General features: G+C 36.6%; 1 protein-coding gene across 2 annotated transcripts in view; it reads right to left on the bottom strand.

Annotated features, from left to right (window-relative positions):
- LOC136849278 (globin-1-like) overlaps window positions 1-25,424 on the bottom strand; it is a 194,435-nt gene extending 169,011 nt beyond the window's left edge. The window contains exon 1 of one of the 2 annotated variants that reach the window (XM_067122577.1): window positions 25,143-25,424. The gene's annotated coding sequence lies outside the window, so the exon portion shown is untranslated. The remainder of the gene's footprint in view (window positions 1-25,142) is intronic. The other variant, XM_067122579.1, reaches the window with a different exon arrangement.
- Between the last annotated feature and the right edge of the window lie 243 nt (window positions 25,425-25,667).

Genomic DNA, 25,667 nt, shown 5'->3' with positions numbered 1-25,667 from the left:
CATACAACACTTCGCTGTTCTCTGAACAGTGACTTTAAAGTAAAACGTTAACGTGGTCGTTGTTATCATCGTTTGAATTATACCGCAATAACAAAAACACGAATATGTAAGAAAATAAAACTAAAGTTTACCCCCACTTTCCTTCCTCCCTTCCAAGGACCTCCATCAGTTTCTAGACAATTTTTGTAATGAAGGTTTATCGTTTCCTTCCGCAATTCATACTGCAGTGCATTTTATTTTATCCGTGATGGCTTAATACACTTCACCTAAGTTTTAGGCTAAATGCCAAGCACTGGGAACCATTTCATTCAGCGCTGAAACGGAAATTGAGAATAAAAAGTTTGAAAGGTGTAACAGGAGGAAAACCTCGCAGTTGCAACATGAATCAATTGTTAGACGAGGGTGGAAAGTAAGATGGAAGAAAGAGAATATGAAAGAAGGTACAATAAAAGGAACGACAGGGATTGCAGCTAGAGGCCGAAGGGACGCTGCAAAGAACCTTAAGTAATGCCTACAGTGCACCGCATGAGGTGCACTGACGGCACTAACCGCCCCCGGAGGAATTTTAACTGATTAAATGAATGTCAAATAAAATGCAGCTTTCCATGGATTGATTGATTTGTAACTTCTAACCTGTCAAGCCAAGCAATGGGCCACTTTCAGTCATTCAGTGCTCAAGGTAATGAAAATGAGTCGAACTGACTGGACAGCAAGATATAGAGATCCAGAAAATAAAGGAATGGAATGGAAAATTTGATTTAGGCCAAAGGCTGGGACCTATGAGGTCATTCAGCACTGAAGGCGATATTGAGAGTAAAACGGGTTTAAAGTCGTAACAGGAAGGAAACCTCGCAATTGCACTTCAAATCAATTGTTAGGAGAGGGTTGAGGAAAGTAAGGTGGAAGAAAGAGAGAATGAACGGAGGTACAGTCAAAGGAATGAAGGGGCTGCAGCATTGGGCCAAAGGGTCGCAGCAATGAACCTTAGGTAATGCCTACAGTGCACCGCGTAAGGTGCATTGATCACAGAAAATGAAGGAAATGAGGTAAAAATACCTAAAGGTGGAACACAGAAAACTCCACAGTTGCGCAAAGCAATACGAGTTGACGGTGATGGACAGTAAAATTGAAGAAAGGAAGCAGGGATAGAGTTAGAGTGAAAGGCTAGAAAGTGGATGCAGCTAGGGGCCGAAGAGGCGCTGCAAACACCCTTTAGCAATGCCTGCAGTGCACCAAGTGAGATGCACTGAAGGCACAATTTCCATACAGAGATTTCAAGCAACACTTCTGACGGATTTCCAACCGTATAAAATCTCAAAAGCCATTAAAAACAGCGAGGAATCACCTCCCCTTGACAACGGGACCCATTTATTCTGAATGTGCAAGAAAACAGCAAACAAATGATTGTAGGACTTCAGCTCTGGGATCATTTTACATACTTACATAAACACCAAGGACAAACCTGCAAAGCAACTCCAGCTTCATCACTAAACAAGCGCGACCTAATATGCTTCCACAAGCAATAACATTAGGTTAGTGCTTCAAGGGGCTTCTCTGGTTACAAGAGAGATGAGCCTGGGACAGTTATTCTGGAATAAGTAAAATTAATTTAATTTATTTCACAGTAATTACCAAATGTAACACACTAAGGCCTAACATGACTGAAATATATCATATAAGCTAAGGCACCATTTCTTTAAATGCTTAGCAATTTAGACCTAAACATTTGGGGGGGGGGGAATTGCATCTGGACAACCAGTACTGAAGACAAAGAAACTATCAGTGCTAAGATACTTGGATTATGAAGATGTCCAGAATTTAAATATCTGCTTACTTTCATCGTGACAAAGCCTTTGAATCTCATAGGACATACAAAAACCTCAAGGAAGAGTATGCGAGAGTATTTTAATGTAACTGGGAATACGATGAAAGATAAAATTCAACTCTCAAGCAGATCTGAAACTTAGCATCTAAAATGCTTCGAGGTACAAAGAGAGACAGAGAACCTTTTGCTCTCGCTCGGAAGTCAGTGCCACTTACTTAGGTAGCTACCTACTGTCGGTCTTAAGCGTGCTGTGAGACTGTAACTCAAAGCACCTGGTTGCGAGTTCAAATCAACTTGCAGGCTTTAAATGATCTCTCTTATGACTGCCAGTTAAATCACCCAAAAAGTTATTTATTTCATATATATATATATATATATATATATATATATATATATATATATATATATATATATATATATATATATATATATGTATGTGTTTATATATATATATATATATATATATATATATATATATATATATATATATATACACATATATATAAAACTTGATCACTTGCACGACTGTACTGTGCACTCATAGAAAAATAAAAATAAAGTTATTTCATACATACATATATATATATGTGTGTGTGTGTTTTATATATATATATATATATATATATATATATATATATATATATATATATATATATATATATATATATAAAACTTGATCACTTGCACGATTGTACTGTGCACTCATAGAAAAAATAAAATGAATTCATTTAAACAAGAAGGTATCTAATGGAAGTTTTATTTTAAAAAGTTACAAAATAAAAATTATTCAAGATTTCAAGGGCTAATTTGTTCCCATCGTCCGGCTACAGGGAATGGTTAGCCATTGAAAGCTTCCATAATTTTTTTTTTTTGTAACTTTCGTGAATAAAATCTCCATCATATACCATCCTGTTGAAATGAGGTCCTGTCACTAAACAATATATATATATATATATATATATATATATATATATATATATATATATATATATATATATATATATATATATATATATATATATATATATATACATCTGAAAGGAAGCAGTAGGGAAAGGCATCCTCATCATCTACAGTTTATTTTCAATGCCGACGTTTCATGACGAATTCCAAGTCGCATTTTCAAGGCTATAAAATATATAATTTGCGAACATCAATAACAAATTAATGCAATGACAACAGCTCTTTCTGTAGTAAAAATATTTAAAAACAAAACACATTCCAATAAGTAAAGGAGTTCACTAAAATCTTAAAACAACCTACCTATATGAAGGAAAGAACAAGACTAATATAAATAAGTAAAAACAGAGTGAGGAAAACCAGTTGTCCAAACTAGGCTATAAACAATTTCACTGAGGACGATTGAGTATTTAACGATGGTACAGTCTTCTTGATAATTATGGATTCTAGGATGGTTAAGTCGTTGTTGTTCTGCACTTGGCCTAAGATGGAAAAATCCTTGCTGTCAATATAAGTTTTACATAATTTTGAATGATTTCGTATATTTGATTGCTCAGGATTAGATAACCTGCTGCCTGTTCTATGACTTATGCCTGTTGAATCTATGCGGACCTTCAACAGCCTCCTCGTGCATCCACGTATATCCCGTGATCACATCCCGGGCAAGTATACTTGTAAACAACGCTGGACGAAAGCAGAGGACTGAGCCGGTCTTTGACTCTGAACAGAGACCCTATTGTTAAGGGATTTTTTTGGGATGATTTTTTCAGATTTAAGGCTGGAAAACTCTTTTGAATAATGGCTGTGCATTTTTTCCTAAAAGTATCATCATGCACGAAAGAAACTTGCGTACATCTTCAGTTTCGGCACAGTCGATTCAGGTGTTGCCGGAGTCATTTTCTATAGTAGCAGTTTATTTAGGGATCTGAAAAAGAGTCGTGATGGAAAACAATTATTATTGAAATATTTCAGTAAAAAGGATATCTCATCGTGGAAACTCATCCAATTTGACGAGTGGGTATAAGCCCTATGGAGGAGGGTTAAAATAGCGTTCAGTTTAAAATTAAAGAAACACGAACTGTAAAAATTCATTCCCAAACCAGTAAATGTATTTTTTCTATACACACCTGTGTAAAAACCTGAGTCACCTCTGGAAATAATAAGATCAAGGAAGGGGAGTTTGTTATTTACCTCCTTCTCCATCGTGAACCTTATGTTTGGATGTTGTCGGTTGACGAACTCCAGAAAGGACTCTGCATGACATTCATGACGAAATAGGGAGAACGTGTCGTCAACATATCTTTGATAAAATAGAGGGCGGAACCTAATGGGACATTCGTCTATTATGCGCTCCTCCAGGGAGCACATGAAGATGTTAGCACGAATGTCCCATTAGGTTCCGCCTCATTTTATCGAAGATATGTTGACGACACGTTCTCCTATTTCGTCATGAATGTCATGCAGAGTCCTTTCTGGAGTTCGTCAACCGACAACATCCAAACATAAGGTTCACGATGGAGAAGGAGGTAAATAACAAACCCCTTCCTTGATCTTATTATTTCCAGAGGTGACTCAGGTTTTTACACAGGTGTGTATAGAAAAAATACATTTACTGGTTTGGGAATGAATTTTTACAGTTCGTGTTTCTTTAATTTTAAACTGAACGCTATTTTAACCCTCCTCCATAGGGCTTATACCCACTCGTCAAATTGGATGAGTTTCCACGATGAGATATCCTTTTTACTGAAATATTTCAATAATAATTGTTTTCCATCACGACTCTTTTTCAGATCCCTAAATAAACTGCTACTATAGAAAATGACTCCGGCAACACCTGAATCGACTGTGCCGAAACTGAAGATGTACGCAAGTTTCCCTTTCGTGCATGATGATACTTTTAGGAAAAAATGCACAGCCATTATTCAAAAGAGTTTTCCAGCCTTAAATCTGAAAAATCATCCCAAAAATCCCTTAACAATAGGGTCTCTGTTCAGAGTCAAAGACCGGCTCAGTCCTCTGCTTTCGTCCAGCGTTGTTTACAAGTATACTTGCCCGGGATGTGATCACGGATATACGTGGGATGCACGAGGAGGCTGTTGAAGGTCCGCATAGATTTCACAGGGGCATAAGTCATAGAACAGGCAGCAGGTTATCTAATCCTGAGCAATCAAATATACGAAATCATTCAAAATTATGTAAAACTTATATTGACAGCAAGGATTTTTCCATCTTAGGCCAAGTGCAGAACAACAACGACTTAACCATCCTAGAATCCATAATTATCAAGAAGACTGTACCGTCGTTAAATACTCAATCGTCCTCAGTGAAATTGTTTATAGCCTAGTTTGGACAACTGGTTTTCCTCACTCTGTTTTTACTTATTTATATTAGTCTTGTTCTTTCCTTCATATAGGTAGGTTGTTTTAAGATTTTAGTGAACTCCTTTTACTTATTGGAATGTGTTTTGTTTTTAAATATTTTTACTACAGAAAGAGCTGTTGTCATTGCATTAATTTGTTATTGATGTTCGCAAATTATATTATATTTTATAGCCTTGAAAATGCGACTTGGAATTCGTCGCGAAACGTCGGCATTGAAAATAAACTGTAGATGATGAGGATGAGGATGCCTTTCCCTACTGCTTCCTTCGTGATGTATACTTGAGCTTCAGCCTGGGCCTTATATGTGTGTATATATATATATATATATATATATATATATATATATATATATATATATATATATATATATATATATATATATATATATATATATATATATATATATATATATATATATATATATAAATATATATATATATGTAATTATTTATATATATATAGTGTACTATATCACCTCAATATGCACAATTTTACGTTCAATCTTGCAACATAAGCGCAACTGTGTTTTGCAGAAGTCTATTTTGTATGGAAAAAACACAAACAATATAGTTTACGGCTCTTCCCATTTTGCTCGGGTTTTGAATTTCGAGGGTAGTAAATGGACACTGCAAATATATATACTGTATGCGTTTTTGCAGATATCTTTTGTATCAGAAAAAGTGGTAGATTTTGCAATGCTGCCAGATTAGCTATCCTGAGCCCTTTAATCTTTCGTGTCCAAACCTTTTGACGGCTTCAAATTTACGAAAATACTAAAGGTATGGCCATATAAGAACCTTTTGATCTGGCTTTATGAACCTCAATCTGAAGCAGTGTTTCATTTCATTCAATGAATTCTAAACTTAAATGTACGTGCATCTGTATAAATGTGAACACATAAGGGAGGCTTACTATCTATTTTGATTTGATTCGTGAAGTAAGTAATTCTCTCTCTCTCTCTCTCTCTCTCTCTCTCTCTCTCTCTCTCTCTCTCTCTCTCTCTCTCTCTCTCTCTCTTATATATATATATATATATATATATATATATATATATATATATATATATATATATATATATATATATATATATATATATATATATATTATATATATATATATATATATACTCTTCATCTTTTGAGTTGTGAATTTTTTTGGCAAAACAAGACGTGAAAAAAAAAGTCGCAGCTTGAACTTGAGCAATACAAAACAAATGCTGGAATCATAATAATCATACTAAAAACATTGCCATAAGAATAACAATTGAAAAAAGTCTTGTAATCTAGAAAAGCATCAATAAAACGTACGCCATCAACATTTAACATTGAACTCGACGGGAAAAGGACAAACTTTAGCAGATGCAAAATGAATTTATATAATACTAATTGGATTAGGATTGCTTTGTTCTTTAGAATGTCCCTCACACTACTGACAACTAAATGAAGGAAATCGTGCAAAGATAAATCAACCACAAAAACGGTCAACGCTGAGATAGCTTTAATGTTTAACTTCTGTCTTCGCGAAAACGTACCTCTTAAAATATATTACTTAAAAAAAAGGAAAACAGCAGATGTTGGGAGGAGCACATATACACCACAGTATAGCTGTTATCACCTCAGTGCATCGGTACCTGATGAAGAAGACTGTGTCTCTTCGAAAGCTACTAGTCCATGGTGAATTGTTTTGTAGATTAAAGAATCTGGTACCTAAGTCATCCCATATATATATATATATATATATATATATATATATATATATATACATATATATATGTATATATATGTGTGTGTGTGTGTGTGTGTGCGCGCGCGTGTACACACACACACACACACACATTTGTGCCCTGATGATGCGTTAATAACCGTGAAAGCGCTAGGTAATGAACTTCTGCCTGTCATTTTCCTGTAGGATTAGCTTATATACTGAAGTCACGTGATTTCTGAAGCATATATATATATATATATATATATATATATATATATATATATATATATATATATATATATATATATATATAGGTGTGTGTGTGTACTGGAAACCAGACACCTAAACTAAATAGGAAACGTCAGAATCCAGACGCGCGCCGTACATAACACGGCGACCTCTTCAGTCAGCTCCTCCAGGCTATTAATCGCTACTCCAGAGGCTCCCAAGTGTTCGCTGTTCATTAGCGAATTCTGGATCGGGGAAGGCAACGGAGAGCCCTCCTTAATGGATTGATAATTAGATGAAGTAGAGGCAGCGAGGGTCTGCTGCGATTCAAAAGCTGTCTTGGCAATGTCTTGGATCTGTCTGCATTCATTAACGCAGACAGTTTCGCCCTGCCTGAGTCAATAAGGGGATAATACAATTCGATTGCCTTTGGTCATCAGAGTTAAACGTTCCCTACTCCTCTTGATTTCTGGTTCATCCGTATCAACAATGATTATTCTACATGTACACGTAGTTCTGTAGGTTAACAAATTAAAGGGGAAATTCTCCTAATACTGTTTAACTTCACGCTGAATTTAAAATTCATTTTTAGGTTGACAATTCAAATGGAAAAATTTTATTCACGCTATTTAACTTAACAATGAATTTAGAAGTCTTATACAATTTTTTTAAGTGCATACTATGACTGATAGATAAGAGCACAAACTTACGTTCACATTCTACGATGACAAATCCGAGTATCATTACTTTAAAAGGAAAATGGTTCAATAACGAAATTCATCCAGGACTCAATCAATGAAAACAACGTATTAAATAACTTTCATACAAATAACCTTTAGGTTACCATACATATCCGTAGGAAGACAGGAAAACCGAATATTGTAAAATTTGATACCATGAGCTTCCCATCCACAAGCTTATCAGGAATTTTAGCTGCACAGAGACAATTACATTCAACATATCTTGTCGACCCGAGAGCCTTGTGGTATTTAAGCCGGCAACTTGCAAGCAGGAGTCAAGATTCTACCGCGAAATGAATTTTTTTACAGACTTTGATCAATAACACATTTGTTGAAGTGTTTTGTCTGGTCAAAACGATTTAGGCTCTGGAGGACGCAAATAATCTATTGCATTTCGATTTCCTGAAAATGATGGTTCATAGATACTGCCTAGAATAAACAACGTACTGACACAAAGGCGGTGACAGCAACTGCTTCCACACCCTAGCAATCGTAAATTTCCCCACGAAAAGTGAAGTTCCCAACTGTTTACTGATAGGTTTGTTCAAATAAATTTTGTCACTGTCGATAATATATATAAAAAAAATAATTACTTGTCATGCTCGTCGAAAGCAAGTCTGCCCTAAAATGGAAGGCTGCAGTATCTGCAAAAATACAAAACTTAGAAAAATTTTAGATACTGCAGTTTTCCTTTGCCTTACTACTGATTTTGCAGATACTGCAAATGGGCCCCCCTAAATACTCGTGGAAAGCATTGAAAACTCATTCTGAAACTGCAGTAACTTGTGTATTAGTGTTTGACCAGCCCAATAGGTGGCATATCTCAGTTTCGAAAAATTCTGCAGATGTTTTCCACTTTAGGGCAGAAGTCTACTCATATAATTAGCTTTCCAAGTTTACCGACTCTTCCGGTATCATACAGTATAATAACGTTGTAATCCTAAATTGCTAGAGTAAGACCAGTGATGTCGGTGGTATTTCCAGAGCCATTAGACCTCTTTTGGTGGGTAGATGGAAAGCCTCCTTACGATAATTAAATTTTACGTCAATTATTCCAAGCGCATTAAATCAAAAACAACTTTTATGGATCTGCAATTGAATCCCCGTCAGTTATATCGCAAATGATAAATGTTTAGTCACTGAGAATAATAATAATAATAATAATAATAATAATAATAATAATAATAATAATAATAATAATAATAGGAATGGAATACAGAGTTTAGGCCAAAGGCCAAGCACTGGGACCTAGGTGGTCATTCAGCGCTGGAAAGGAAATTAAGAGGAGTTGCAACTCAAGGCCGAAGGGACGCTGCAAAGAACATTTAGTAATGCCTACAGTGCACCTCGTGAGGTGCACTGACGGCCCCTACGGGCTAATAATAATAATAATAATAATAATAATAATAAGAAGAGAGAGAGAGAGAGAGAGAGAGAGAGAGAGAATGATGCATTATCGTAGCTCTTATCATTTTTTAGCAACAAAACCGTTATTATAATAGTAATTAGCGTCAGAATTATCATCATTATTATATTCAAACCTTGTACAAACACAAGCCAAACAACGAAGCCGTCTGGTATGACAAAATTTCAAAAGAGAGACAAAAAGAAAGAAAGAAATGCAGACACAAACAAACGCGCATCATGCGAGCATTGCTCAAGCAATACCTAGCCCCAACCGACCCCGACCAATTTCTCTTTCAAAGCAAGATTAATTGAAGTACAAGTTGCAATGACAACATAAGTGTGGCATCTATTTTTAGCACGAAGGTCATGGCGAAGGTCACTGACATTAGCGCCATCTGGACATTAGCAGAGTAAGCATGAAAAACATGAAGTCTATCCCCTTTAGTTTAAAAGTTATTGACAAGATTAAAGTTGCATACAGACAGACGGATGACCTCCCTCCATACGCATGCAAGATCGTAGTCTGTGTTTGAACGAAGTTGGACCGAAATCCTTTCAACCGTGTAAGAGTCACGATGACAGCGTAAATGTGACAGACACACTGAAGGACAGACAAGAAGCCAGAAGTTCAAGCGAAGGTGCAATGCCATTACTTAATACAATTCTCTTTGTATCTTAATAATTTACTTACATTTTTATCTATTCATTTGTTAATTTGTCTATTTTTCTAATAACTGACCTACTCTTTCTGTATTCTCCTTTACCTTCTGTTAATTTTTTTCTTGGAAGCCTGAATTTCAAGTCTCTTTGGGCTTGTTCCATATGAATAGGGTTCATCTTGTGAATAATAATAATAATAATAATATATAAGTTGCAAACAGAAGGTGAAACAGACACACTGACAAACTGACAGACAGGAGGATGAACTTCATTCATGAACATCTATGCGCAATGGTCTACCTCTATATCGACTTTCAGTGGAAACCCTTGAACTGCGTAGTAGCAGCGCTGACAAGGTAAGCTTGATAGATACACTGCCTGACAAGAGATTAATGGACGGTCTCCCTTCAAGCATATCCTGATATGATGGCCTCCCCTCATACCAAGTTGGACTGAAATACCTTCAGCCATCTAGGAGTTGTGGTGACGAGGTTAGCTTAAAAGATATTTAATGACAAGAAAGACATTGGCTATTTTCTTCAGAGCACTTCTGTTAACGATGGTTTACTTTGGTACCAAGTTTCACTACGTCCCCTTCAGTTGTCAGCTGGTGGACAGACGGATGGGCAAACTGACTGATAATCTCCTTTCATGCACGTCTATGGATGACGAACTGCTTTTGAATTAAGTTTGACTGAAAGCATTTTTTCAACCGAGGAGGAGTTCTGGTACCAAGGTATAAGTAACAGTCATACCGACGGAGTGACAGACATATGACGTTCCTTCTTGCAAACTTGCGCCAGATAAACATACCTTTAAGCCCAGTTTGACAGGAATCCCCCTCGAACAGATGGAGGGACAGACATATATACGGATCAACGCATGAAAAAACGATGAACCCCGACTTCGTCAATATGTCATTGTGACGAAAGCTAAAAATTAACAAATACTTACTGCTCTGCGAAGAGCAATTCATAACGTGATGATAACTGCAACGGAAACTTCACGTCAACAGGAAATGTTTTTCGTTTTTCCTCACAATAGGAAGAGCCATTATTATCATGAACAGCATTCTACTAATGCGTTACTGACCGAGTGAAACAGACAAGAGTCAAACTTAATGGACGTTTCGTTCAAACAATAGAATGTTTCGTGAGGCGTATGTCCTAAAGAGCTCAAAATTTAAGATATGAAAATATGTGCGTTAAAGCGAGGCGGACATGCTGAAGAATACTGAATGAAAAAGGATAAAATTAAAGCGTCAAATTACAGCTCGAAACAGTTCTTCACTTTAACATTATTAAAATAGATAATACTCATTGTTTTAATATCTAAATCATAGTCAATGAATTACAATAGAAAATAGAATTTTGGCCAAAGGCCAAGCACTGGGACCTTTGAGGTCAATGAATTAAAATAGAATAGAATATAGAATTTTGGCCAAAGGCCAAGCACTGGGACCTTTGAGGTCATTCAGCGCTGAAAGGAAAATTGGGAGCAGAAAGTTTTGAAAGGTGTAACAAGAGGAAAACATCGCAGCTGCTCTATGAGACAATTGTTAGGAGAGGGTGGAAAGTAAGATGGAAGAAACAGAATATGAACGGAGGTATAGTAAAAGGAATGAAAGGGGTTGCAGCTAGGAGTCGGAGGGAAGCTGCCATGAACCTTGAGCAATGCCTACAGTATATCGTGTGAGGTGCACTGACGGCACTACCAAATACTATTAATACAAATCACCTACGCTTTGCTGGAAGATATATTCAAAGATATATTTCCAATAACGATCGAGACTAAAATTAGTAATATTCAAAACAGCTGTCCATATCACCACAATTAATGAACTTTACAATTCAACAGTTCTCGTCAGTCTAAACCATGAGTATGAGTCTCCTTTTGAACGCTAACCCTGATGTATATTCGGCAGAAAGACAGCACTAATAACAAAGATGATTTTAATCTAAAAACTTTAAAAGAATCCTTAGTTCTTGGGGAATCTAGACACAGACAAACTCACAAACATTCTCCGAGCTTCCCCAGGTTAAACCTCGTCTTCCAAATGTTGCATCATGGCCTAAATTTAGCAAGAATCTAATTAACAATCTGCAATCAGAGATCTCATCATACCAGGAGATGGAGTTGATGAATACTGCATGTAGAGTCATGTTTTGCACTCTTAAAACTCCTCTAATTAAGTGAGGACACAGAAAAATCACTCTTCAAAAGACGAGGCCGCCGGGACTGACATACCAATGCACCAAGTTCGACCTTATATAGTAGACACTGGAGCGAAGCTGAGAGTATTTTTCTCGCTTTCTTTAATAAAGTTAAAAGCTGTCGGAGGGGTATACGAATTTCGCTGGCTTATTCCTGAGTAAATGACGTAAATATAGGGGAAAGGAAAAGAGGCTAACTCTAACCTTAGAGCGAGTACAGTCCCGCTCTTTAAAAGATGAAAGATTATAGTAATCAGGGAAAACAGATAAATGTAGCACATTCCACAGCTCTGGAATGAAAGAAAAATATATTGTCCTCCTGACAATATACTCCTAGATTCCTTGATTTCTTATCAGACTATAAGAATAAGTAAACAAGACCTAATAATTACCAAGATAAAAAGTATACACATATAAAAACAAGTAAAATGTGCAAAGAAGTTTCTTCGGCGCAATCGAGTTTTTTTGTACAGCCGCTACAGCGTATAATCAAGGCCACCAAAAATGGATCTATCTTTCGGTAGTCTCGGTATAATGCTGTATGAGCCGCGGCCCATGAGTCTTTAACCACTGTCCGGTGTTGGCCTACCCTATACCGTTATGGCTAACTTTAACCTTAAATAAATTAAAAGCTACTGAGGTTAGAAGGCTGCGATTTGGTAGGTTTGATGATTGAAGGGTGTAAGATCAACATACCAATTTGTAGCCCTCTAGCCTCAGTAGTTTTTTAAGGTCTGAGGGTGGACAGAAAAAGTGCAGACAGAAAAAAGTGCGGACAGACAGACACAGCCGGCCAATATTTTTCTTTTACAGAAAACTAAAGGGCATGTCAAGCATCAAAGGCAATTGCTCAGCCAATAATAATGGGAATTTGATATGGAGAGAAAAAGTCACATAAAAACTAAATATCAGATTCACGTTTATAGTGTGTGTTTATTTATTTATATATATATATATATATATATATATATATATATATATATATATATATATATATATATGTATATGTATATGCATATATATATGTATGTATATATATATATATATATATATATATATATATGTATGTATATATATATATATATATATATATATATATATATATATATATGTATATAGATAGATAGATAGATAGATAGTGTGTGTATGTATGTATGTATGTATGTATATATATATATATATATATATATATATATATATATATATATATATATATATATATATACAATATTTTTGTTTTTGTTTACTAAATCTGACGTCGCAACGACTGAGAAAGAGATACAGGGAGAGCGTGCATACACATTAAAATGAAGAGGGTGATAGCTGAACGTTTTTCCCACACAAATTAAGCACGAAAGAAACAATACGGATTCGGTCATGAAGTCATACGAAAACGATTACTAAAAGTTTTGTAAATTCCCGAGCAGTAACAAAGATACTATCTTCTTGTTAGTATGCATCTTGCCGCCATAATGAACTGTGATATGCATGACTTTAGTCAACCACTTAGTTAATCAGCAACTGGAATGCTCATCATGCGCCTAACACCTCACTAAACAAGAAGTGTGCATGAATCAGAGTGATCTTAATACCTACAAAGCTTATAAATTAAGAGGAAAAGGAAAAACTAAGAAACTGAAAGTGTGGACGATATTTACTGTTAATGTATTTTCCTGTGTGACCTCACTGGATTGATCGGTTATTTATGCTATTTCAGGTTCTCATAGAAATTATCCTTTCAGAAGGCGATATTATTGTTCACTTTACAAGGTGGTATTATTGTTTACTTTACACGGTGGTATTGTTGATTACTGTACACGGTGGTATTATTGTTTACTTTACAAGGTGGTATTATTGTTTACTGTACAAGGTGGTATTACTCTTTACTTCAAAAGGTGGTATTATTGTTTACTTTACAAGGTGGCATTATTGTTTGCTTTACAAGGTGGCATTATTGTTTACTGTACAAGGTGGCATTATTGTTTACTGTACAAGGTGGTTTTATTGTTTATTGTAAAAAGTGGTATTATTGTCTACTTTACAGGGTGGCATTATTGCTGACAGTACAAGGTTGTATTATTGTTTAATACTTTACAAGGTGGTATTATTACTGACTGTACAAGGCTGTATTATAGTTTACTTTACAACCTGTTATTATTGTTTACTGTACAAGGTGGTATTATTGTTTACTTTACAACCTGGTATTATTGTTTACTGTACAAGGTGGTATTATTGTTTACTTTACAGGGTGGTATTATTGCTGACTGTGCAAGGTTGTATTATTGTTTACTTTACAACCTAGTATTATTGTTTACTGTACAAGGTGGTATCATTGTTTACTTCACAAGCAAAACCCATCCCTCTTTTTCCCTTTAGGATTGGGGATGGTGCATCAAGCCACTTGGTTTCCCGTAATGCACGAAAAATCTAATCGGGACAAAGTGTATAGCAGATTTCCGTGACCTTTTGAACTCTAATGACCTAATAAATTACTTTTCAATTTTTCTTCCTGTGACGAATAAAGGACTTAAAATAAAAAAAACATTTTAAAGGGTAGTTTGTTGTTCCTAAAATATTACTGGTTTCCAATTCTTCCTTTGCATTTTGGTCTTTACTTATACTCTAGCTCACTGATATAAGCACATCTCAGGAACACGGTAACCCTGTCAACCAAACCGTACCCACGAACACCACGTGAGACTTCTTTTCTCAAGCACATTTTTAGTTTTCTGCAAAAGAGAACCATTGCGCAGGCTTTGTCTGTTTGTCCTCACTTTTTTCTGTCCGCCCTCATATCTTAAAACCTACTGAGGCTAGAGGGCTGCAAATTGGTATGTTGATCATCCATCCTCCAATCATCAAACATACCAAATTGCAGCCCTCTAGCCTCAGTAGTTTTCATTTTATTTAAGGTTAACGTTAGCCATAATCGTGCATCTGGCAACGATATAGGATAGGCCACCACCGGGCTTTGGTTAAAGTTTCATGGCTCGCGGCTCATACAGCATTATACCGAGACCACCAAAAGATAGATATGTTTTCGGTGGCCTTGATTATACGCTGTAGCAGCTGTACCGAAAACTCGATTGCGCCGAAGAAACTTCGGCGCATTTTTTACTAGTTTACAGTGTGGAGACAGAAATGAACATAGTTACCCAAAACAACTTTTTGGTCCTCGAAGTGCTTCTCAAGAGATGTCAAACCATCCTCATAAAAAGTTTATTAAATATTTCAGGCGACACAGAGAAAGGAAGAGAATTCCACATTGAACTTAAAGGTACTAAAGACTAAAAATTCAAACCGACTGACCCCGAGTTCGCGACGTCATATGATTAAGCGAATGACATTTCACCAATTTCTTCTTTGACAACCTCTCGCCACCTGAAATCACCTGTTGGTCCGGACTTTGACGGGTAATACATTTCAATTGTAGCCGAAGAGTATTTTTCCGGTTCTCCAGACCTCATCTTTGAACAGAGAGAGAGAGAGAGAGAGAGAGAGAGAGAGAGAGAGAGAGAGAGAGAGAGAGAGAGAGAGGAAGGAATATAGAATTTAGGCCAAAGGCCAAGCGCTGGGACCTATGAGGTCATTCAGCGCTGAAACGGAAATTGATGGTAGAAGGTTTGAAAGGTGTAAGAGGAGGAATACCTGGCAGTTGCACTATGCAACAACTGTTAGGAGAAGGTGGATGGCAAGATGGAAGAAAGAGATTATGAACGGAGGTACAGTAAAAGAAGAGAGAGGGGATGCAGCTAGGGGCCGAAGGGACGCTGCAAAGAACCTAAAGTAATGCCTCCAGTGCACCACATGAGGTGCACTGACGGCATTACCCCCTCCCCTACGGGGCTCATCTTTCAACAGAGAGAGAGAGAGAGAGAGACTCAACCGTGCAGAACTGATGCGGTGATATTCTCTTTCAGTATTGAAAGGAAGATCGAATCATTCCTCATTAACCATTGAGAGCAGGATTAGCCTAATCATCATTAAACGGAAGATTAAGGACCATATTAGCACTCAATCAATTTAGGAAAACTATATAATGGCCTTAGTTTCTAGGATTACTTCTTTTACATATCAATTCAATTCATGCCATTTCATAATAGGGCTGGCTATATCCAAATTAATTCTACAACCTACAATTATTTGGATTTTTTTCTTACAAAGAACTTTCTTTATTACATGAATGTCGTCCACATAGAATGTGAAATTATTTATATAGTGCATTTGCATCCACAAATGCCATATACCTCATGTATAAGTATATCCACATGGCAAATGTTAGGCATATATATATATATATATATATATATATATATATATATATATATATATATATATATATATATATATATATATATATATATATATATATATATATATATATATATATATATTGTATATATAAAACTGGGATATGTCATACTGAGTTCCAATCCCTTAGCAAGCACTACTATCCAGCTGGCCCAGCTGGTAGTATCCGAATTTGGGCCACGAGCACAGGTGGCAGGGGCTGCATCGGTAAGTGGTCGTTGTGAAGTATGGCCTCATTTCCGTATCTCACCCGACCCAGCAGTATCTTGACTTGAGAGAAGTGTTTAGAGTCCTAGGACTCAACCCTCTTCTGCAACAGGATAGCAGTGTTTGCCAAGCACGGGATAAAAGTCACGGTTTAAAAATAGTGCAAAGAGCTACTTTTCTCATGTGACGGTTTTCTGGATAAGAACGAGAACTTGTTGAATGACCCTTCTGTGCAAGGGCTAAGAGATAGACTCTGCAATCTTGGGGGGCAAGGGATTGATTGATTTATGGGTATTAAAACTGGCGTCATAATATCTAGGTCATTCACACCGTAATAAAATTAAATATGAAACTAAAAGGATAACTGATTGATTTATGATTACTAAAACTGGCGTCACGACATCTAGGAGAGCAGGGGAAGAATGGAGATAGGCTTGTGACTGTTGTACTCAGCATTTAAACAACCATTTGGGAGGGAAGCACTGTACTGAGTAATTTCTATAACTCCAGATATCTGGACAAGCATTAGTGTATAAGCTTTTCCCTAAAAACCAATTAGAATTGTGAGAGAAATTACAATGTCCGAGGAATGGCCTGTTCTGTTGGAATTAGATGATGTGTTTTTCTGGGATTTTGAGGGCCTAAAGGCGATCCTAATCGCATAGATCATGAATAAAAGTGAGTTACAAGGAGCGACACTGTAGGCTGCAAATATCTTAACAAAAGTTACTTCAGGAAAACTAATGAAAGATCAAATCGTCGATGACAAGAATCTCGAGTCAACAGATTCTTATATTTTCAAAATGTTAATCAATAGACGCGATAAAGAGACGTCTGGTTAAAAGGAGTTAAAACATGAATATAAACAATTGAAATGGTATACATATACAATTACGGAGAGAGAGAGAGAGAGAGAGAGAGAGAGAGAGAGAGAGAGAGAGAGAGAGAGAGAGAGACCCAGCCCAAAGGCTTTTGAGTGTTTACACTATCTATCAAAATTTGATTTCTTACCCTTGAACCTGCCAGACAGACATCTCTCCTTCCTTTGCCTCTATCGACAAACAAGGAATATGCTTAGCTTTAAACAGCCGACGCCTATCTTTTATCGGCAAACGTCGTTAAGCCAAATTACGTCGCCTTTCAGCGTCTTCCCGTCCGTCTCAGACTTCAGGAATCTGAACCACTTTTGCCGCCTCTCATATGCGTATCAATAGAGCAAATATTGGATGGAGATCCACCACCTCTCTCTCTCTCTCTCTCTCTCTCTCTCTCTCTCTCTCTCTCTCTCTCTCTCTCTCGCCCGTGCTAAAACGCCGCTCGTCTTCGTAAGGCTTCCAGGAATTTCTCATCAACAGAGAATTTACCCTTTTTCTCTCTTCCCCTTTTGATGTTCGCGGTGTGATTGTGCCTTAACCCTTCAGCGATGTTTATGTTCGGTGCCATGTGATGCAATTTTAATAAGAAAGTAGTGATATTCTTCCACATCATCTGACGAAATAACATCATTCTTGGTAAACAATGCAACTGACATCATCAACCGATAAAAGAAACCACGGCGAGTATGCTGTCTTCGAAACTTGATTACTGGTTGTTCTAGTGTCAAGAGACAAAGGCATCCTGTTTTAAGAGGCACTCGTCAAAGATTTCCAGATAATAAATAAATAAATAAAAAGATTCACACCTCCTGCAGAATTCTTACGGCTAATCACATGGCCAGACGGCCGTAAATTGTGTTATGGGATATAAAAAAGCATAACAGGCTAAATAAAACTTCGGTGAACGAAATGCATAAGAAATTAAGAAAGACTCGAGAGAAAGACGAATATTAGTTACTCAAGAAATAATCCCACCACTGCAAGTAAATTATGTAAATACACATAACAGGAAAGACACAAGCGAAACACATACGTTATCAGACCAAGAAAAAATGGAAAATCAAAGTGATAACTTAATTTTTGGGAATGCAGAAACAGAAAGGGTTTCCTCATTCTGACGGAATAAATGCATAAACAACACAAGTGCTATCATGAAGACCTTTCCAAAATGAACAGTGTCAAGACTGAGAAACTGCTAATAATGGGTATAATGACATGATATATAATGACATGATACCTGGACAGATTGTGAATGCTGATACTCAGCCAGGTGAGAACAGCACGTACTTACCCCTAGAATGCTGGAACCAAGTACAATACTTGTTGTAATACGATTTATGGAAGCTAGTTAAAGAATACAACTTTCATTGCTGGAGAAAAGAAATAACTGTAACGAGCATTTTACCAGTATGACAGAAACCCAGGAGTATGCAGACATCAAAATAGGATAACAAATTCCAGCAACGATAAAGCTAAGGATCTGGAAGATGTGGCACTGATACCATTACTGCTGGAAGCCTGAAAATCAATAAGATGTTATCTACGAGATAAATAAAATTTTGAGTACAAGGTCACATTGAATATCTATATATTCAGAATCATTACGCTCATATACCTATAAACAGTGAATCATGGAGTGGGACCACGGTACGGGATCGGTTAATTACCGAGTCGTTCTAAACCACACATCAAGGCTAACAGCAACTTCCCTTCGAACTACGGGTGTTTATCAATTATATATGAACTACATTATGATTAACAGACTTTAGTTGTACAACAACTTCAAATTCCGTTATAAACTAAATTACAAAGGAGCCAAAACGTAAATACCGCTAAAATCCTTCCGCCTCTTAGGTGAAGTACGAAGATTCTCTCCATCCCAAGAGACCACGTCATATGTCTAGGGAAAAAAAAGTGTCTCTAACCCTAGGGCAGCATAGTGGTCATGGAGATTAGCCCCCTCTCCTCCTCTCTCTCTCTCTCTCTCTCTCTCTCTCTCTCTCTCTCTCTCTCTCTCTTCCCGCTATTATTGCACTGGCGAACAAGGGAGGATTAGTCACTTTTTGCCAATCCAATTCCACTAATTGCAAAAAATGAGCTCATTACAGCTGATAAGGCCAAGGAGAAATTTATTCGTAGGAGAGAGAGAGAGAGAGAGAGAGAGAGAGAGAGAGAGAGAGAGAGAGAGAGAGAGAGAGAGAGTGCTTGCGTGATAGGGAGCTACTTGGTGTTTAAAAATACCAGTGACCTAATATGGCTCGAGGAATCTAGGCGATGAAAAATACGTTCGCTTAAAAATTCTTAAATTAAACATTCCTTGCATGGACATGGCAATTAACCCGATTTATTTTTCATTTATTTTAGTATGTTTTTAACTACTTACTTGTTATTTTCGTCTATATATTATGCAAGTGTATCCACGCGTTTACCTGCCTTTTTCATCTTTTTCCTAATCACTATAACCTTCGTTTATCCACAAATGGGGATTCTGATCTTACTTCCTTCTTCCTTTAGACATTAAAATTAATATGCAATAAACAATTATATTATTCATTTGTCCACTATTTTTCGCTTGACAAAGCCTAAGTTCATTGTTTATTCAGTGCTTGGTTCTCGAATTCCTTCGCATAAGGATGTAGCCTTTCTTGTCTCATATTTTAAGGTAATAACAATGAGTTGTGAAGACAAAACAGACTTCAAAACAAGCACACAAATAAATATAGAGTTCATATCTATCAGCAAGACTCAGATGTGGTATTTTTTTTTAAGGATCTGGAACCGTTATCGATTTTTCATGTGCTGTAGCAGTATTAGTAATGGTAGTAGTAGTGGTGCTTATGTCTATGAGAAGGGCAGGGTATCAAATTCATATAGGTTTGTTTTTGAAGCCAGGCATTGGGCATTATATATATATATATATATATATATTATATATATATATATATATATATATATATATATATATATATATATATATATATATATATACATATTTATACTGTATATATGGTCTGTTCCTGTCTCTGACTTCCTTTCTCAATGAGTACAAGTAATGGGCCGAGTCCTGAGGACTTGGCATGTGGCCAAACTCCCATGCACACACCTGTCAAGAAGCTGTCACAAGAAGAGAGAGAGAGAGAGAGAGAGAGAGAGAGATTTAAAAATAGGGGAAGTGCGTTCTATGCACCGATTTGGCAATTAAGCTGCATGTGCCCCGTGTGATTTTCGATGTAAGCAACATACAGCAAAATCATCTATACACTGTTTATATTTCATTTTACCAAACCCTCTTCGTCTGAGACAGTTAGCTCCAGATGGTTGGCCATCCGGTTTTTAGTTAATCTTCTGGGATGAGTTTGTTAGCAACATACCCTTTTATATGTGTGTGAATGCATATATACACTATATATATACATATATGTATTATACTTGTGCTGTTCAAAAACTGATGATGCGGCACAGTGTCTCTCGAAAAGTATAACTGATTTATGATGATAGATGGCATACCTTATATCCCCAGAAAAAAAAAAAAGGCTGAAGCCCCCCCCCGCCAAAAAAAAAAAAAAATCAGCGTATGACCATCCAAAATCGTAGGTCACTAGGTAAATATACAAGCTGAGACTTGAACTGAAGAACATTTTAGTAATAATAAAATCATCTGACCGCGTAACGAAAGCTACTGATGGGGAGGGGATAAAATGTTAGGAATTCATGATATTTTGACAGAAAGTACAAAGCACGCAAAAAAACATTCACTTAAAAGAATTGTCCAACAGACAACTACCACAAATTGCAAGACCCAATGTTATGGAAAAGCGAAACAATAAAAATCAATGACGGTGAAAAAGCGAAACAATTTTTCTATATCTGCCAGTATAGATGATATCAGCGATGAAGAGAATATCATTAAAATTCATAGCTGCCTCGAACCTGCGGCTTAAAGGTCAAGTATACGATGAAAATTACTTCAAGAAATGCACACCATTAAAACAAAAGACCAGAATAATGAAACAACATTAAAAGTTCGCCGTGGACTCGGAAAACTGGCATACGAGGTTTTACTATGTACCCAGCAAAAGCTGAAACTGACACGACAGATACCATGTGATACAGTGACATAAATTACAGAAGTTTGGACGTAAGCGAGACTAATGTACACTCGGCAAGAAAAGTGAAGATACAGTTTTCATTAGATTTCGTTCATCGAATTTCAATTTTTTTCTTACAGAAAACACATAATCTCGGTAAATTTACTCTAGAATATGAAAATACAATGCAAATTATATCATATATGTTAAATCTACAAAACAAAAACGTTCAGATACTTAAGAACACCATGCATGTACGAAGTAATCAGAATTTCTCAGATGACTTCGTTCATAGAGATCTAAAAGATAGTATGTGGATATATCGGTGTAGTACTATTCATCAGAACGGCAATATTTACTCGTTTTCCGTTATGAACAGGCTTATTATTGCATCATCATACGAGGTAATGATAATTTCTTTAATTTTTACACATTCATGTTTGTATTTCATGGTGTTAAAAGTCAGCTGGAATTAATGGCAGTAAATGTTGTGACACCTAGGGTAGGCTGACCAAATCTATTTAAATCCGCAAGGGCGTTCTCTATGATGTGAAGGGCAGCGCAGGAGCTTCGGGGGGAAAACATAAGTAACTGGATGTTTCTTGACGTTTCCATACTTTCTCTCTCTCTCTCTCTCTCTCTCTCTCTCTCTCTCTCTCTCTCTCTCTCTCTCTCTCTCTCTCTCGCTCTCTCTCTCTCGCCATTACTAAAACATACTATACCAGTACAGTGTAGCTCAATCTCTAAAAGAAAAAAACAATGAAATGAGTAGCTCTACCGATAGGCCTAGGCTTACACAACAGCAACTCTCTCTCTCTCTCTCTCTCTCTCTCTCTCTCTCTCTCTCTCTCTCTCTCTCCACTGCTAAAACATACTTTACAAATATAGTATCGCTCATTCTCTAAAAGAAAAAAAAAATAATGAAATTAGCTCTACAGTACATATAGGCCTAGGCTTACACAACAGCAGACTCTCTCTCTCTCTCTCTCTCTCTCTCTCTCTCTCTCTCTCTCTCTCTCTCTCTCTCTCATCATAACAATGCATTCGTTCCTTTTCGTTGGACATTGCTCAAATTTAACTCTTGATTTCATTATGGAAGATCGCGTTTCCGATTATGCAAGCATTCCGTTCAATGTGGTGTCATAAATTCATTTGTGTAAGGTTGCTTGGTAAGTTACGTCGAAAAATGTTTAGTTTGCTCAGAACTGTCGCTGCAAATTACAACTTGAACGAATACTGTAAAACTTACTACTGCAATTAAGTATCAATGATGTCAGAATCATAGAATATGATTGAAAGTTATAGGAGGTCAAGCAAAAAACCAACACACGTAAGACTGAAGCTCCTCCCCTTTCTAAAGTTGCCAGATGTCGCAATATTGAGCAATATATTTCCGAAGATTTAAAAAAAACTGTATCTTCACTTTTCTTGCCGAGTGTACATCGGAACTTCTATTCCACCAGCTATGTAAAAAAAAAAAACTGCTACTCCGAATCAGGTAACCTCATATTGGCCTGCCAAGTTAACGTTCCAACGCTCCAGCAAAAAGTAAAAGAAAAATAAGTGGGCTAATGCTAATAAAACGTATACTTCATAATCTAGCCTAGGGCGTAATTTTAATTAATCGGTGCTACTTTGGCTTGTTATCTGCGCGTCACCTCCGGGTTGCTAGTACTAAACATGGCGGAAGCTCAATGAGAAGCCGTGTTTAGTACTAGCCCCTCGGGGATTTTATACACCCATTTCTATATTGTGTGGTCGACAAATTATATTAATAAACGATATCTTTGATCCCCGATAGGATAGTACTAAACACGGCGTCCCACTGAGCTTCCGCTATGTTTAGTACTAGCACCTCGGAGGCGACGCGTAGATAACAATCCAAAGTATACCCTTAATCTTACCCACATCTACGGTAACAGCAGCTAAAGGACAAGCGTCTTACCCGGCAGGGAGAAGGGAGAGAACGTTGCTCCGTCAGGTACTTTAACTTAAACCTTCCTTAAACTTGTGAGTTAAATTAAGTTTTGTTCAAGTTTAGTGGTGTCAAAAGGGTTTTCGGCCCCTATGAAGATTATATCACATCGTAAAAGTCATTTAAAGGAAAAGATTCAAAATGTGCTTCTCTTTACAAATAATCACCATTATCCAACGAAAACCAAGCTGGTAGGCCTACAGCAGTCATGTATACTCATTATACTCCCTAGTCGTATATACAAATTACAATCTTTCTATTATAATATCAGTATTTGGTGTCTGGATCGTAACTGGTCGACCTAACTGATACGTTAAATGATGTTACAAACTGGAAAAAAAGACATACACTATAAATGGCACACATCGATGTAATTTCAGAGAACTACTGATATGCAAGAAGGTATTGTACTGTACACACCCCCGACTGATATGCTGTTACCAAATTAAAACTAGGTAAATAATGATATAAAAGAATTAATCAAATATACCAGCTAACTCTTATTTTATCATGCACCGACGACAAAAAAAAAATTAATGCTGGGGGTAATTATATTTTCACAAAACAAATAACAAATGAATGTGAGAGTAGGCTAAATATGAAACGTTTGAATACACCGGCATAATAGAGGCTTAAGGTATTCACTAAAGTTAGTGACGGCTAAGAAAGTAGGCCAAGGAAATGTCAAAAATCTACGACAAAAAAGGAGGGGAAGCATATACTGGATCGATTGTGGACCTCTAAAAATTACGAATAATGATGATGTCGGTTTACTGAATGATAAGAGCGTCCCCTCAAATAGGCCTCTAACCTGAGGTAAATCCAGGATTACGATGTACGTCACAAGGGTATGTATATCTTCAGTAAGCCTAACTGGTTTATAGTCCATAAATAAAACATATAAATCTTTCATATTATCTGAGAAACAAATATTTGTTACTATTGCAAGCACTACTGAAGGTCTAGGCCTTACAAAGGTAACGATATTGCTAGACACATATACATTTATTCACTGACTTAAATATACATTTATTCATAGGCTTAAATATACATTTATTCACAGACTTAAATATACATTTATTCATACTCCAAACATTATGGTAACGAAGGTAATGCTCACTGGAACCTGATTTCGTGTCTTTTTGCCTATTTTTGAACAAGCTGCAAAAAGTAGACCTATTCTGAAACTACAAAGGCCATATAAAGCTTTTGCATGACGCAAATAATTTTTTAAAAATCTATACACGGAAAAATTACGATTAAGGCGAGACTACCGCACTTTAATTGTTACAAATACCATATAAAGAGTCTTAAACGATGCAAATCAATTATTACACACCTGAAATGGATTGAGTTACAATTATATTAGGCCTACCATAACTTAATTAGTACAAATACCACATAAGGAGTCTTAAACGATGCAAATAAATTTAAACAAGTCTAAACATGGCGTCGATTACAATTACATTAGGCCTACCATTGCAAATACCACATAAAGTCTTAAACGATGCAAATAAATTCAAACAAACCAGAAGTGGATTTAATTATTACAATTAAATTAGGCTTACCCTAACTTTCTTGTCCGTACCTCAAGCCGCCTCGGGTCAGCCGTAACTATTAACTATGGTCCGTCCAAAAAATATTATTTTCAAGCTGGCGTCTTCACTGATGAATTAAGCGTTGACAACTAACAGACCAGATATTCACTTCTTCAAAAGACTGTCAAAGCGATCACTTAATTTTACGGCTCCATTCAAACGATACTACAATTATTTGAACGTCAGGAAAGGCGGGAACATTCCCACGCGTCTATACGACCATATCCGTCAACGTCCCGAGTGACACTGCCACCGACGCCCCACCCCACCCCACTATATAAGCCCGTAACTGTGTGACCGCCTTATACGGGGATTTCTATGGGCATTCTCTCTCTCTCTCTCTCTCTCTCTCTCTCTCTCTCTCTCTCTCTCTCTCTCTCATTTGCTCTACTAATTATGAAGAAGTATTCGTGAAGTACGCTGAAAGCGAAACGTTAATTGCATTTTCACGAGATCCTTAGTCCATTATCGGTGTTTTTTATCACGATTTTCAGG

Source organism: Macrobrachium rosenbergii, chromosome 20, assembly GCF_040412425.1.
Source record: "Macrobrachium rosenbergii isolate ZJJX-2024 chromosome 20, ASM4041242v1, whole genome shotgun sequence".
Taxonomy (NCBI): domain Eukaryota; kingdom Metazoa; phylum Arthropoda; class Malacostraca; order Decapoda; family Palaemonidae; genus Macrobrachium; species Macrobrachium rosenbergii.
This window is presented reverse-complemented; position numbering and strand designations above follow the sequence as displayed.